The following is a 14148-nucleotide window of genomic DNA, read 5'->3' on the forward strand; positions in this document are numbered from 1 at the left end:
TAGGCAACAGTCATAATGAAGACAAGACTGTATTTGCTTCACAAACTAAAAAACTGAACATTTTCAGGTGCATTGATTGAAGAAAAAAAAGACAAACATTTATTTTAAAAAGGTAGCTAAGGCAATGGAGAATTCCATCTTAATTCAGACTCCCAAACTGAATAAGAATAAGATTAAATAGAATGAAGCAAGTGCATTAGAAGGCAAATAAAGTGTAGACAAACCTATTCACGGTACATTTGTAAACTCCAAACTGACTAGCAATAACCATTAATATTGAGAACCGGTTCATAGTTTATCAATTCCTTGGAATCGCTTGCCGTTTTGTCTAGCGGCTCTCTTAACGGTTCTTCCGGGTGGGAGTGCCGTAATTATGCAAGGTGCGTAGTAACATCATTTGTTTCCCTGGCTGAAAATGCACACCAAAGTTTGCCGACATTTTACGGCGATACTTTTAATAATTCCAAGGTTGCTATTAAATCAAGAAAAGGACATAGAGGCAATATGTTGAAACATTTGAACATACAGCATCAACATCAACTTTATATCTTAAGGTTCGTAATATCTGATGCTGCATGTTATGAGCCTATGTCATATTAGTTTCACCTTGTAAATCCAAACAAACCTTTGCATGGTATATTGTATGGTATATTTTCAGGGTAGCTGACAAAGATTCTTAAATGTTTAAAATGTTTTATGAAATGTTACATTCTTGTGTAATTCCCACGTTTTACTTAGTTAAATTCTACAGATTTCTTTATTTTCAAAACTTTTTTTCTATGCTATGTGCCTCTTAAGACCTCACTGTTGGCTTTGTAAGGTCATGTTAGCTCTAAACTAAACAAAATTGATGCTACTCCATCATATTGTTATTTTTCCCTAATATGAATCAATGAGAGAACCGATAAATTGTTAAGCAGATTAAAAAGTGGAATGGGAACCGGAAAAATCTTATCAATTCCAATCCCTAACTACAACAATCAAAACAAATAGGCCCTACTTTGTAAGACCAACTTTTCTTACCCATTGGTACCTGCTGTTGTGTATTTAGGATCAGCATAAGTCCCTTAAATCGTAAATCAAACCGTGAAGACATTATTTAAAACATGTATAAAATAATCTTGCCTTCTTTCTTACTTTGGTCAAACGGGCTGTATGGAATTCGCACAATTGTATATGTCACAAATTGGGTATGCGGATTTTCCATATATGGTATAAATGTACGCAGAGTGGCTTGCGCGGGTCCACCATGGTAGTTTTGAACAAGGAACGCCCATTGCATTTTATGTAGACCACAAGGAAATGTTTTAAATGAAGAAATAAATCATGATATTACCCCTTTAATTTAGGACAACCATTGCAAAAAATGGTGATGCACGCTGCCTTTTCCCCCCCTCTTGCAAAATATAAGAAAGATTATGGAGAAAGTCCATCAGTTGAGAAGTTCGCCCAGAAATGACAGCAGTGACTTTTTTTTTTCTCTCTCTCTCCCCCACCGTACTTGTCTGACTCGCTTCACTTTAAGCTGCCAAAAAGGCAAAAAGAGAGCATCTGGTAACAGTTATCACACAAACCCAACTTGTCACCCTCTCAGTCTCTCTCCCAAAGCATTTCTTATAAACTTAGCCCTAAACAAAACACCAACAAGGTATTGCTAAGACTCTACAATGGTAACAAAAATGAGCCAGGGATAGCCCCCTCCCTCCCACTGGCTTGTTCAGGTGAACTCATTTTATGAGCATTCTTCAGCTGGGGGAGAGAAAGTTAAAGAGAGAGTTGAAGTTAAAGAGGAAGGGCAAGAAGGGGAGGGGGACAATGCTCTTGGCACCCCCTTCGCCAATAAACTCTAGCCTTCGTCCAATCAGCGAAGACTACAGAGAGTTAACTGTTCCAAATCCTTGCTGGTTATAAACTGGAATTGGGTGCAATGATTGCTTCAGGCTGCCCGTTTGGCTTTCAGAAGTGTGCATGGCTCACATATGGCTCAGCTTGCCTGACACTTGGGTATTACCAGAGTTGAAGAAGAGGGGTTCGAGGGGGTGAATGAGATGTAACTTCAAATAGAGTCCGAGTGCAAACTGCACCGCTTGACTTGACTCTGAGAGCAGACTGTCTGGCTTCCTCTGAGTTGTGAATAACAATCTGGTATGAGCTGCTCGCCTAATACTCTCACTTGTTTGGGCGAAGTAGCAGTAAATATTTTAGCAGTGGAAACACGCCTGTCTTGTTGGGCAGAGTTTTCTATATTTAGCTAGGAAGACGACGGCAGGAAAAGCAAACCTACCTGTTGAGGATGATCAAGAGCACCAGTAGAACTCAAACTTGAACATTTTAAAAGGTTTCACAAAATCTCAGAAAAATTACCGTTTTTTACCATAAAATTATACAATATCATATTTTAAAAAGGAATTTGCCATTAATTTAAAACCTGAAAGTGAACATGTTTACTACCAACATTAACCATTTTACACTGCCCATTAATGAACAGCCTTAGTGCTTCTTCTTGCCGAGTTCTTAACTGACAAGTACTTCAGCCTGACAAAAAGCCTGAGGAGTCATATTTCAATTAGGGGATACAATCAGGCTTTCCTTTCAGTTGTGTTGTCACGACTACTGTGACTTGGCTCATCTACACAGTGGTAATTTAAGGTCAAGTCTACTGAACTTCAGGGTGTGTGGAGGGGTGGGGGGGGTTTCTAATTTAATTAAACTGTAAGTAATATGTTTGCATTGGTCTAGAACAAGTCTCAAACCAACAAATGACTTATCTCTTTTAGATCTGTTGTGTTTAAAACGGCAGTCGATCTTTCCTATAACACCTGACTTTACAGTAGCAGAGAACGTTGTGAAAGGTTTAAGGACTCAATGGCTGTAATAAGAAGCAAAAAAAAAAAACAAGTCGAGGTGACTTGTCATCAAATAAGGACATACATGGTTGTAGAGTTTCCAGAGTGAAATCACTAGCGAGGGACTGTGTGGTTCAGTGTAACAATTAAGTTCCACATTTTCCGTCAGACAGGTAATTCAGCCTTAAGGCATTATATACCTGCATAGAAAATCCCCCAAATCCTGCAGAATGGGCCTTTAAATCTTAAAACGAACACATGCCACATTAGTGACTGTCATTTGCTTCAAATGAAACCTCTCTCTGTTTCAGTCTCTTAGTCTCTGCAGAGAAACAGACTAACACGAAAGGAATTCTATCTATTCAAACATCAGTGAAAGAAAAATGTGGTCTGACAAAAACAGATTGGTGACAGCTATCAAAAATAGAACTGCCATTTGCAAGTGGCAAGATGTATCCTTGTTTCTATCACCCCTAGCTGAAGTCTTACTGAATACATGGAAACAGTTAAACACTTGATTTTGAATCGAATCGTGACCCAAGAATCGATATTGGATCGAATCGTGGGACACTCAAAGATTCACAGCCCTAGAATGTAGTCACATAGAAAGTATTAGTTTTAAACCCTCTCCCAACTGTCCACATTATAATCAACTCTTTATAAATCAATGGCTGCACTTCAGCGAAATTTTGATAAACCTTATGTAACCAAAGAATTTCCCACTGTAGACATACTTTTCTCAGTCTCATGAGAAAAAGTGACAAGTTAATGAATTATTGAGAGCACCGGGACTGACAGACAAAGAGCCAAAGCCATGCATCCCAGTCACTTCTTCACCCCATCTGCAGTCAAAGAATGCCCCCAAAGATTGATTCATTGTTAACACAGCCTGACACCCCGTGAGGGAGAAAGAAAAGTGCTAGATAAAAGGACAGAATGGGGGACAGGGGGCTCTATTTACAAAGAATATGAGCAGAAGCAGCCTATTGGACAGATTCCCACAGTGGTCATTCTGACATTTTTAGAATTACCACATACATGGGCATGATGGGCATGGGTAACGGCATTCCAGGGGAATCAAAAATAAAGTCAAGTTAGCTCATTTGACAGTCAAAGCTGTCGTGTTGGCACTGTTTTTACTTGCTCATTCCCAGCTTTACACAATTGCAATAAATTATAATCATAATACCGCTTCATGCAGACTCAAAATTTGAATAAGCTGGATAAGTTTGCTGGGAGGAACACCTTTGGTTTTAGCGAGACAAAATAGAACCAAACATTAGGTGACTTGATTTAAGACATGCATGTGTAAATTAAACAGTAACAGGAATATATGGCCAAAAGTAAATATATCCCAATCCACACTACAACATTTCTGAGGAATGACAACATCTCAGAAGGGTTGATGCAACAATCACATTCGCTTCATCGGCTATCAAAATATGCTTTTAACCAGGGTGTACCCTGCCTTCCGCCTGATTGTATCTGAGATAGGCGCCAGCGCCCCCCGCGACCCCGAAAGGGAATAAGCGGTAGAAAATGGAAAAATAACTAACTAAGTAAAGATGCTAAAGCTGTGTTAAGGACAAGTGAGCCTGGAGGAGGGCTGGTTGTAGTGTCAATCAAAAGGTCACCACCACTAATTTGAGGAATAGCCTTAAAGTTCACTGACGCCATATATTTGAAGTCGTCACTGCATCAAATGCTTACCAATGACACAAGAAAATTCAATGTAAAACAATGTGGTAAAAACGATCAAATCCTACCTTTTAAACAGAGATTGCAAATAGAATTTTTGAGGCACATGACACTTAACCTTTTAGAGTGTCTTCAAACTTATGTTTCTGACATTTATAAAAGTGCATGTTTAGCAATAGCCTGTAAGTTCACCTGCTGCCCTGAACTGAGGCATATCACCCTACCTGTGGGTATGTACATCTATTGCTTTGGAATTTTATGTCCTTCTACATGTTGAAAAACAACATTTAGTACAGTGTTTTGTGTCATTATAGCTACCATTTCAGGCCTGCACTTGGAACTCACTATAAAGCTATTCAAATATTTGACAGCTGTTGTGGAATGGAGTTGAGCTCGTCGGGTCAAGTTTGCTTGTCAGCTCTAAGGTTCATTCTGGTGAACACAAACAAAAATGCGGACAATTTAGATCTGTGGAAGTAAGCATATCAGACTAAAATTTACAACATTTATCCTCAATGAATGGCATTAGTGTATGCAGATGTGCAACTAAAGGGTGCGTTCAAACTTCTAGGCCGGTACTGTGGACTAGACCTAATAATTGAAAAGGGATACTTTAGTCGCTACTTTATTGCTGTCTGGTTTGCGTTTAAGCTTATGTTTTTGTTAGTGGTCCACATAAAGCTTTGATTGAAACTTTTATTAGTAGATTGCACAGTTCAGTACATAATCCGTACAATTGACCACTAAATGGTAACACCCGAATAAGTTTTTCAACTTGTTTAGGTCGGGGTCCACGTAAATCAATTCATTGTACAAATATATACTATCAGCATAATATAGTCATCACACAGGTTAATCATCAGAGTATATACATTGAATTATTTACCTTATGAACACATGCACAATGTTGTTGTAGGTGTGTTTGAGATGTACTATTTATGAAGATCAAAAATTGTGACGTCTTTCAAGTCACATACAACTTTTTTTCTATTGCAGACGAACATCTGCGATGTAACGGAAGATGTCAAAAAGGTCCCCAAAGATGTGCTGCAAGTGGCCAATTTTTCTGATGGTTTCCGCCAACTGTAATAAGTAGAAGTGTAATGGTTAATCGATCTGTATTCCTTAGATTCAACTACATCGATCGATGCATTGCAAGTTTGCCTTCTAGAAGATGGATGTCGGTCCAAGATCGTTTTAAAAAGGGAATTGATCAATTTTGTCAAGCCTAGAATAATGGAAACATTGGATTTAAAAAACTAGACTTTATATGAAGTTTAGCACTTATAATGATAGGGATGTTAAACGTTAATTCTGCCTGCCCGGTTGTGGCGTCATCAAAACAAAAATGGCGGTTATATTATGGTTGAAAAAGGTGATAATGAATGCAAACGCCACAAGACATTATAACTAATTACAAAAAAAACTTTCAGCTACAGCCCGTTTGCAAAACCCACAACAAAGACAAACAACACAACACACTAATAAACTGTAAAGCCACAACTCAACTTTAATCCACAAAGGACGCTACCAACAACGGAATTGACAGTGGAGCTCGTTACGGCGACTCAATGATTTCCGGAACACAACAAGACGCGACAACACAACTGGCAGCCTAGGAAAAGTCATTTCATGACAAGAAATTCAAGCGATGGTTCAAGGAGGTTATGAAAATTTGGCCACAAGGAGTCAACACCATCAAAGGGGACGAGGTCACATACATGCTTTATCACACCAGGGACACTACACTGTCCTTTATCGGCGAAGCCAGGGCAGAAAAACAAATACTACATGGCCTGATTGGGAAACTTTTTTTAGCAGGTACATCTACTTACTGTTATGTTGGTTATTGTAGTTTTGGTGAAAATTGCTCAAATATTGAAAATGTGAGCCGAAAAGTTTTCCTCTTGTTAATTCAACCTAAAGTGTTGGTTGCACTTTATTCATAAAAGTTGTGAATGCATTGACTATTAATTGTTGTTTACTTGATTTTTTGTATCCATAATTCATTTATACATAGTTACTTAAATAACAGGAATATAAAAGTTTAACTGGTTGATTGTTTTTTTTGTTGCAATTAAGTTACTGAAGCATTTTTAAGTCACCGAATTGTTTCAGATTGTATCATTGTAAAAAAAAAAAAAATTGTCCCTGAATCGTTTCGGCAACCCAAAATTCTGATTTGAATCTTTACACCCATGATAATAATCAACACAACTCCTTTGCTAAACAGAGTAAGGTACATTTAACCACTGTATTTACGCTTTTAGGCTTATACTTAGCGCTTACTTTTTGATGATTTCTATTTAGCTTTTTGTTGATGTTGCTATGCATGGCTTCGGTCGTATTGAAAGCGGTGGGCATTCATACTTGCCACACTCTGGGCGAGAGTCCAATCTCTAAAGCAGGGGTCAGCAACGAGGTGCCCGCGGGCACCAGGTAGCCCGTAAGGACAAAATGAATAACCCGCTGGACTGTTCTAAAAATAGCTCAAATAGCAGCACTTACCAGTGAGCTGCCTCTATTTTTTTAATTTTATTTATTTATTAGCAAGCTGGTCTTGCTGATTGATTGATACTTTTATTAGTAGATTACACAGTTCAGTACATATTCCGTACAATTGACCACTAAATGGTAACACCCGAATAAGTTTTTCAACTTGTTTAAGTCGGGGTCCACGTTAATCAATTCATGCTTTGCTCGACATTTTTAATTCTAAGAGAGACAAAACTCAAATAGAATTTGAAAATCCAATAAAATATTTTCAAGACTTGTTCTTCACTTTTACTTTGCTTCTTATAACTTTCAGAAAGAAAATTTTAAAGAAAAAAATACAACCTTAAAAATGAGTTTAGGATTTTTAAACACATATACCTTTTTACCTTTTAAATGCCTTCCTCTACTTTCCTGACCATTTAAATCAATGTTCAAGTAAATTTATTTATTTTATTGTAAACAATAATAAATACATTTTAATTTAATTCTTCATTTTAGCTTCTGTTTTTTTGACAAAGAATGTTTGTGAAATATTTCTTCAAACTTCTTATGATTAAAATAAAAAAAAATATTCTGACAAATCTAGAAAATCTTTAGAATCAAATTTAAATCTTATTTGAAAGTAATTTGAATTTCTTTTAAAATTTTTGTTCTGGAAAATTTGGAAGAAATAATGATTTGTCTTTGTTAGAAATATAGCATGGTCCAATTTGTTATATATGCTAACAAAATGCAGATTGCATTTTAACCTATTTAAAACATGTCATCAAAATTCTAAAATTAATCTTTATCAGGAAAATTTACTAATGATGTTCCATAAATGCTTTTTTAAATTTTTTCATAAATATTCGAATTAGCTAGTTTTTCTCTTCTTTTTTTGGGTTGAATTTTGAATTTTAAAGAGTCGAAATTAAAGATAAACTATGTTTCAAAATTAAATTTAAATTTTTTTCCTGTTTTTTTCCTCTTTGAAACCGTTCAATTAAGTGGGTTTTTTTCATCATTTATTATTATTCTCTACAAAAAACCTTCGGTAAAAGGATAAAAAATGTACGACAGAATGACAGACAGAAATACCCATTTTATATATGTATATATCTGTATTAATTAAATGTAAATTGGGCTAATTGGCTATTTCTGGCAATTTTTTTAAGTGTGTATCAAACTGGTAGCCCTTCGCATTATCAGTACCCAAGAAGTAGCTCTTGGTTTCAAAAAGGTTGGTGACCCCTGCTCTAAAGTAATCTCTGTCCACCTGTTTGGTCCAGTACCTTTGGTCCTAGACTGGTTTTACAAACGACCAAGTGAACCATAGTAGGAGTGCAAACAGAATGTAGTTTTGTTTTAGCCGTACCAGAAGTGACAAGTGTGAACATGCCTGTAGTGGGGCTTCCCGGTAGCAGAGGGGTTAGTGAGTCTGTCTCACAATACGAAGGCCCTGAGTAGTCAGGGTTCAACCCCGGGCTCGGGATGTTTCTGTGTGGAGTTTGCATGTCCTCCCCGTGAATGCGTGGGTTCCCTCCGGGTACTACGGCTTCCTCCCACCTCAAAGACATGCACCTAGGGATAGGTTGATTGGCCTAAATTGTCCCTAGTGTGTGAATGTTGTCTGTGTTGGCCCTGCGATGAGGTGGCGACTTGTCCAGGGTGTATGCCGCCTTCCGCCCAATTGTAGCTGAGATAGGCAACAGCGCCCCCCGCTACCCCAAAGGATGGACGCATGGATTCCGAGAGGGACAAGCCGTATAAATTGGATGTATTAAAGGCCTACTGAAACCCACTACTACTGACCACGCAGTCTGATAGTTTATATATCAATAATGAAATCTTAACATTGCAACACATGCGGTTTAGTTTACTAAATTACAAATTTAAATTTCCCGCGGAGTTTCCTGTTGAAAACGTCGCGGAATGATGACGCGTGTTTGTGACGTTATTGGTTGGAGGGGACATATTAGCCCAGCACCACTTACGGCTAAAAGTTGTCTCTTTTCATCGCGCAATTACACAGTATTTGTTCAATTAATAATGGAAACGTCAAATAAGAATGCTGTTGGTGGAAAGCGGTGGATTGCAGCTGCCTTTAGCACCGAAACACAGCCGGTGTTTCATTGTTTGTTGTAAAGCTTTAACACAGAGCGGTCAAGCGAACATGTTTCTCTACGTCAACCAACAAGTTTTTGGATGGGAAAATTGTGATATTAAGTCGGCTCTTACCGGCAACTTGAGTGGATTACGCGACCTCATCCTGCAGCTCAAAAAGGCAGCTGTGATCCTGGCTCCTCGGCTTCTCTCAGAGACACTGGCGTTCACCACAGCCATCCGACTTTCAGGTATGACATTAATCTCACTAAAATACTATTAACACAATAAAAACATAAGGGATTTTCCAGAATTATCCTAGTAAATGTGTCTAATTAAATCTGAAACTCTTCCACTGCCACCACCTGAAGACGTCGCCTTTTCTTCTTTTTATTTTATTAGTGCTTCACTCTAACTTTCCTCATCCACGAATCATTCATCCTCGCTCAAATTAATGGGGAAATCGTCGCTTTCTCGGTCCGAATTGCTCTTACTGCTGGTGGCTCACATTATAAACAATGTGAGGATGTGATGAGCCCTCACACCGGTGACGTCACGCGCACATCGTCTGCTTCTTCCAGTACAGGCAAGGCTTTTTTATTAGTGACCAAATGTTGTAAACTTTATCGTCGACGTTCTCTACTAAATCCTTTCAGCAAAAATATGGCAATATCGCGAAATGATCAAGTATGACACAAAGAATGGACCTGCTATCCCCGTTTAAATAAGAAAATCTACTACTACCGACCACGCAGTCTGATAGTTCATATATCAATGATTAAATCTTAACATTACAACACATGCCAATACAACTTCTTTAGTTTACTAAATTGCAATTTTTAATTTCCCACGAGTTTCTTGTTGAAAACGTTGCGGAATGATGACGCGTACGCCTGTCGTCACGGACTGTAAGGAAATATTAGCGCTGCACCAAACACGGCTAAAAGTCGTCTCTGTTCATGGCGTAATTACACAGTATTTTGGACATCTGTGTTACTGAATCTTTTGCAATTGGTTCATTTAATAATGGAGACTATAAAGAACAATGCTGTTGGTGGAAAGTGGTGTATTGCAGCTGTCTTTAGCACCGAGACACAGCCGGTGTTTCTTTGTTTGTTGTGAAGCTTTAACACAAAGCGGTCAAGCGAACATGTTTCTCTACGTCAACCAGCATGTTTTTGGATGGGGAAATCGTCATATATATCTTACCGGAGAAATCATTGGATTATTCGTCGTCCTGCAGCAGCTGTTTAAAAGGCAGCTGTGAGCTTGGCTCCTCGGCTTCTCTCTGAGACACTTCGTGTTCTGCGCAGCCATCCGACCTCTAGGTATGTCTTTACAATCTTTAAAACCTCACTAAAACACTATTAACACAATAAGCAGATAAGGGATCTTCCAGAATTATCCTAGTAAATGTGTCTAATTACATCTGAAACGCTCACACTGGACGCCCGGAGCCGTCGCTTTTTTTTTCTTCTTCTACTCCTTCACTATCAATATCTTAATTCACAAATCTTTCATCCTCGCTCAAATTAATGGGGAAATTGTCGCTTTCTCGGTCCGAATTGCTCTTACGGCTGGTGGTTTTTATTAAAAACAATGTGAATATGTGTAGAGCCATGCAACTCGTGACGTCACGCGCACATACTTCCGGTAAAGGCAGGGTTTTCCTATTAGCGACCAAAAGTTGCGAACTTTACCGTCAATGTTTTCTTCTAAATTTTTTCAGCAAAAATATGGCAATATCGCGAAACGATCAAGTAAGACACATAGAATGGACCTGCTATCCCCCTTTAAATAAGAAAATCTCATTTCAGTAGGCCTTTAAAATGACAATTACAGGAAGGGGTAAAATACAATACACTGATGTGGGATTGAACTCTGTTCACGTAAGGCAGGGGTCTCAAACTCATTTTACCTGGGGGCCACTGGATGCAGAAACTGGGTGAGGCTGGGCCGCAAAAAAAGATTTCTTAAAAAAATCTAACATGCAATTTTTAATGAATTCACCTTCTTTGAATGGCTGTCCCGCCCTAGCAACATACTTGCCAACTCTCAGGATCTTTCCGGGAAACCCCCGAATATCAGTGCCCCTACCGACAATCTCCCGAGGCGATTATTCTCCCGGTTTTTACCCGGACAACAATAGTAGAGGCGTGCTGTGATGGCACTGCCTTTAGCGTTCTCTACGCCTTGCCGTCTCGACCGTTTTTCCACCATACAAACAGTGTGCCGGTCCTGTCACATATTGTATGAGGCTTCTGCAGACCAGTCATAGTAAGGTGGCAGTATAAACAGCTTTATCACTGTTACAAATATGCGCCACAATGTGAACCCACACTAAACAATAGTGACAAACATATTTTGGGAGAACATCCACACTGTAACACAATATAAACACAACAGAACAAATACCCAGAATCCAATGTAGCCCTAACTCTGCTGGGCTACAATAGGGGGTTGGGTTGGGGGGCGCGGGGGTGTATATTGTAGTCCGGAAGAGTTAGGGCTGCGTGTAGGGTTGGGTATCGATTATCGATTGGAACGGGGACTAACTTTCCGATTCTCCCGGAATCGTTCAAAAGTTTGAATTTCGATTCCTAGTTTTGATACACAGTCGGCCGACCGGAAAAAAATAATAAGTCCACCGACCGGAAGAAGAAGCCGCTGAACCGCAACGAAGAAGCGCCCACCGCCGGAAATGTTAGCATAGCCGAGCCTACGTAGCCGAGCGAGTCAGTCAAGCATGGATAGTGGGCATCGGCGGTCGAAAGTGTGGCTTTATTTTACTAAAAATAATGAAATATCGGCGAAATGTAACACGTGCGACAGGACTGTTTCGTGCTTAGGAGGGTGCATGTCGAACAAGATGAAGCACCTCCGAGTTCATTGAGTACAAATAAATGCGTGTTCCGTCTTTGACGCGCTGCGCCGACCGTCCTCTGCCTCTTCCTCTGGCTCCGGCTCCGACGCCCAGCCTGGCACCTCGGTGACTGCACTGCAGTCCTAATCCGGTAAGTAAAACGATATATATGCAATAAATAATGTGTTTCGCGCCAATGTTGAGACAGCTAACAAATTAGCCCGCGTATTTTTTCATAGACAATTTACAACCTGCTAGCCAGGCTCCGCGATGTGCTCAGAGTACTCCGTTCACCGTAGCGGCAATGGGGAAGATGTCGGTGCCACAAACGAAAGAGTGCCACAGAAAGGTCACTGCACACAGTCAAAAGACTGCATCCATTTTCAGAGGTGGAATCTCCAACATTTAGGTTAGTGAAGCAATATCGTTAGAGCTAAGCTAATTGATACTGGGCTTAACAGTAACAGCAACATTACATGTTTGCAGGGATATGGTGAAAACTCTCAACCCAAAATACATACCACCTTCCAGGGACTACCTGTCAAACACATTGGTACAAGAAGATTCGGAATCGAGAATAGTCAGGAATCTGAATCGAAATCGTTCGAATTCAAACGATACCAAACCCTAGCTGCATGGGATTCTGAGTATTTGTTCTGTTTATGTTGTGTTACGGTGCGGATGTTCTCCCAAAATATGTTTGTCATTCTTGTTTGGTGTGGGTTCACGGTGTGGCGCATATTTGTAACAGTGTAAAAGTTGTTATACGGCCACCCTCAGTGTGACCTGTATGGCTGTTGATCAAGTATGCCTTGCAGTCGCTTACTGCATCTACAGAAGCCAAATACAACATGTGGCTGGGCTGGCACGCTGTATGTACTGGTTGCAGAGGACGCTGAAGACGGTGCCCCCTTAATATTGGGAGGGTGATTACCCCTGGAGGGGCACTGAAAATTGTGAGTCTCCCGGAAAAATCGAGGATGTACAAGTATGACGCTGTAAAGTGGCATTCATATAAAACTCGCGGGCCGCACTAACATTAAATTTTCACATCAACATGCGGGCCGCGATATAACGTCTCGCGGTCCGCAATTGGCACACGGGCCGCGTGTTTGAGACCCCTGACATAAGGACTTATCCAGTTGAACAATTTGAGCAGCCAACTATTTTGAAGCCAGTTTGTACCAGAACACAACTGTTGTATTGTGAATAGACCATTTCTGTAGTTGTAGTTGAAAAGAGACTGGACAACAAGTCAGACTGTCTGGCTAAAAATACCGCCCCCAAAGCTATTCAGTTCTGTTGCGGAAAAGCACAGACTACTGGTGAAATAAATATTCATTGAAATACATAAAACAATTGTTAGCATTATGACCAGAGACCGAAGTGCAAACCGGCGACCAAGACAGTTTACTGGTGAATATCGCAATAAAGTTTCTACAACGAAAGCGCTATTAAATCGACACCGCCAATACGACCCTTACCCTTGATCCGAGTGAATCAAATCGTTAAGTCTAATGCATAAAGACGGCACAAAAACAGCACCCGCAAAGACACCGGGAATGAAAATGAGTATCGCGGCAGCTTAGCGACCTCAGTCTGCTTCCGAAACGCCAAACGGGGCTCCAGCAACTGTGTGTGTGTGTGTGACTAATGTACGCCTTCCACCGCAAGCTCGGCAACAGTGTTCGAATCTCGACCAATGCCGGACGACAGAACGGTTCAAACCAACTCACCTACTTCGACGTTTTCATTGTGAAGAACAGTTTCTTTTGCGTCTCTACAAACTCTCCGCCATCTTCAGTAGGACCGTGTTTGTTTTAAATGGGAAACACTCTGCGAGCGGAGAGCCAGCTTGTGTCGAGCCGCAGAGGGTTCTGGGTATTGGAGTTGTTTTACCCGTTAAAGCCCGCATTGGAGTGAATGCCACTTTGTGCACATGAACTACACGCAGGACTCACAGTGTGTATGAACTCCAGGCACTGATCTCATTAGAGCAGTGGTTCTTAACCTTGTTGCAGGTACCGAACCCCACCAGTTTCATATACGCATCCACCGAACCCTTCTTTATTGAAAAATAAAATGTTTTAGTTTTTTTTTTTTTCAAATTCAAGATGAAGTTATATGTTTTTGGTAACACTGTTATGGGGAACATATTCTAAG

General features: G+C 39.9%; 1 protein-coding gene across 10 annotated transcripts in view; it reads right to left on the reverse strand.

Moving 5' to 3' along the window:
- LOC133535246 (nuclear receptor coactivator 3-like) overlaps positions 1-14148 on the reverse strand; it is a 79716-nt gene that overhangs the window by 54591 nt on the left and 10977 nt on the right. For 6 of the 10 annotated variants that reach the window (XR_009802182.1, XM_061874891.1, XM_061874882.1 and 3 more), the window contains exon 1: positions 13722-13879. The exons of 3 other annotated variants lie outside the window; for them this stretch is intronic. The gene's annotated coding sequence lies outside the window, so the exon portion shown is untranslated. Of the gene's footprint in view, positions 1-4862; positions 4977-13721; positions 13880-14148 lie in introns of those variants that run through there. One more of the 10 variants, XM_061874886.1, reaches the window with a different exon arrangement.

The sequence above is a fragment of the Nerophis ophidion genome, linkage group LG16 (assembly GCF_033978795.1).
Source record: "Nerophis ophidion isolate RoL-2023_Sa linkage group LG16, RoL_Noph_v1.0, whole genome shotgun sequence".
NCBI lineage: Eukaryota > Metazoa > Chordata > Actinopteri > Syngnathiformes > Syngnathidae > Nerophis > Nerophis ophidion.